We start from the raw sequence: 3,005 nt of genomic DNA, 5'->3' as shown, positions 1-3,005 counted from the left end.
ATGCGCCTGGCCAAGTAAGGATCAGTAAAACCACTAACCTAAGGGCATACATACGAAGATTACCTACAATGTATTGCAACTGTCTCTGTAAGTTGTGACCTGCCCGTCTGGTGCTACATTCTGAGAAAGCCTACAGAAAATTGCCCTATCTGAAATACCCCCTAATAATAATAGAGATATGGACGCATGAAATTTTATTTAACACAGAGTATATATTCAAGAATAAATTCTCGATGGGAAGGCTTAGTTGCTGGAAAGTGTTGTTCTACAGGCATCACTTAAATGAACTTAATGATCAAATTGTCATGTATTCGTGACTTATTGACTTGTACATTGTTGAGCTTAAGGCTGCTGCTAAGCTTAAGGTTGTTGAAAGCCGGCGAGCGCACTCCGTGCTAGAAAAGCAGAGATACAGTGCAGAGAGCAGTCAAAAATGTTAGCGTCTACGTTACCGGAGGTAAACAGTAACGACAGAGCCCTATGAATTGCAGACCTTCTGCGCATTGTCAGGGGAGAGAAGTTCACTTCAGAGAATTAACCCTGGAAATACCAGGAGGATGGATGGCGTAATCTCTTGGAAACTGTTGTAATGTAGTTATGTAACCGATATTTTAAAATTTTGAAAAAAATTACTGTTCTTAATAATTTCTTATAGAATATTCTATAGTTGTTTTGAGTTTTTCAGTAAAAAATAACCCAAAAGGTTAAGTGTTGCCAGCAAATGCGATTTTTCACAACAGATGCCATATTCATATTTTAAAGCTCTGGACAATAGTTACACCTTTCAATACTATTCTGCGAATAAAGATCAACGACAATTAACGAAATCTGTATTTTTAAATTTCTTTGTGATGCTCGTAATGTACTCCTCCTGCTCGTGTACTCATGATGGAAAATGCGTTGGTATTGCTAAGACTGTGCTATAAGATATTTTCATGTTCTGGGCACTACTTATACTCAGTACCTATTTAAAAACGGTGTGTTAATAAAAGTTAACAGCAAGTAACAATTTTTTTTCTTTTCTTTAATTCTTTTCTTTTTTTGGTGGTGAGCACAACGTACATCCCTTCCCCCTTCCCTTGGTAATACATATTATGGAAATCACGTTGGTATTAGAGTTAACTGGCAACTTCATACATTCCAATGAAATGAACACCCTTAGCTGCTTACAGGCGTTGACATACGTCAACGGGGAGAGATGAAAATGTGTGCCCCGACCGGGAATCGAACCCGGGATCTCCTGCTTACATGGCAGACGCTCTATCCATCTGAGCCACCGAGGATTTATCTCTGGCACGCCTCCCGCGAAACCGACATTCTTAACGTATTGTCCCGTACTACATTTGTAGTGCCCCCGCCCATTATACTCAATACTCGCGGCGCGTTGGCGATTCATATAAGAGTTCGGGCACTGTTTGTGCATTCGCACAGAAGAAGAAGATGGTCAAGTGGCCGGTGAGCCTTAACTATATATTTACTGGTTCAAATGGCTCTGAGCACTATGCGACTTAACTTCTGAGGTCATCAGTCGCCTAGAACTTAAAACGACTTAAACCTAACTAACCTGAGGACATCACACACATCCATGTCCGAGGCAGGATTCGAACCTGCGACCGTAGCAGTCGTGCGGTTCCAGACTGAAGCGCCTAGAACCGCTCGGCCACCGCGGCCGGCTATGCCTTAAGTCCGTGTGGTTTATATCACCCCTCGTAGTTTTCAGTGTCAACATGTCCTAAAGCACTCTGAAAATGTTTTCCCTCATGATATGATTTGTTATAGCAATAGCCCCTGGAAGTTCTGGGCCTAGTAACTCAGTTTACTTAATACCTAAGTTTTTAGTATTTGCATGTTTGTTACAAGTTAAGCTGCCTATCACACTATTTTAGTTAATGTTTCGGGTCAACTGACAGTCTGCAAAGCCGGCCGAAGTGGCCGTGCGGCTAAAGGCGCTGCAGTCTGGGACCGCAAGACCGCTACGGTCGCAGGTTCGAATCCTGCCTCGGGCATGGATGTTTGTGATGTCCTTAGGTTAGTTAGGTTTAACTATTTCTAAGTTCTAGGGGACTAATGACCTCAGCAGTTGAGTCCCATAGTGCTCAGAGCCATTTGAACAGTCTGCAAAACACGTTTCGACCCTCTACTAGTATTCCTGCACCTCGCCACAATTTTTTGGCATCATCACTTTTCTTTACTGGAAATAACAAGCCTCAGAGCCAGATTTATACATCAAGCACCTTGAGGTGGGGTACCAAAGGTCAGTAGCAAATATTTACGCACCTTTTTGCATTGACGTTAGCAGTACTACCTTCAAAAACAATAGACTATACCTGTGATGTGACCGATGCAGATTTTTTTTCAGTGGGGTTTTCGTCATGGCATTGAGATATGACAAACCAGTACAAAGTGACGAGGAAGTAAGTGGTAGGATCCTAGCTGTTCTGTACAGAAGACAACAGAGATATGTGGGAGAGTGCAGCAGAATGTTATGTGAAGCTGAGATGCATACATTTGAACCGATGGTCGCCTTTTTGAACAGCCGCTATAAGGTTTAAATTGTTTTTGACAATAAGAGACAAAAAACTAACTGGTATTGCAGGCTGAGTCATGATGTCGTATTATCACAACCTATGGACCGGTTTCCTATTCGTCATCTTCAGGCGAAGGGTTAGTCCAGTGTACAGTTGATTCCTTTATGGCCGTTGGACCACAGATTCTTCTGCTTGTTTTGGAACAAATGTGCTGCCCACACCAAAGGGTTCTGAGATTTGATCATCAGAGAGGCTGTATTAACAAAAAGAACATAAAATCTTGTCAATTGGGACAGTAGTTTCCAACTGTGCTCCGCTTGAGATGTGGCTTTAGCGAAAGTGTCAAAAAGCTGAGGTACACAATGCTACAAATTTTCAAAAGCTACTTCCTTGTCTCGAAGGATTTAGATTAAAATTGAGGCACAAAGCAATTAAACACATCGGCCGCCAACGAGGACTAGTTTATGTCAATGAAGC

At 42.0% G+C, this 3,005-nt stretch overlaps 1 non-coding gene across 1 annotated transcript; it reads right to left on the bottom strand.

Moving 5' to 3' along the window:
• Nucleotides 1-1,209: 1,209 nt before the first annotated feature.
• Trnat-ugu lies at nucleotides 1,210-1,283 on the bottom strand. Its single transcript has one exon. It is a non-coding gene; the product is annotated as a tRNA-Thr (tRNA).
• Nucleotides 1,284-3,005: the final 1,722 nt, after the last annotated feature.

This window comes from Schistocerca americana, chromosome 1 (genome assembly GCF_021461395.2).
Source record: "Schistocerca americana isolate TAMUIC-IGC-003095 chromosome 1, iqSchAmer2.1, whole genome shotgun sequence".
Taxonomy (NCBI): Eukaryota; Metazoa; Arthropoda; class Insecta; order Orthoptera; family Acrididae; genus Schistocerca; species Schistocerca americana.
Note: the sequence above shows the minus strand (reverse complement) of the source record. Positions and strands in the feature narration are given on the sequence as shown.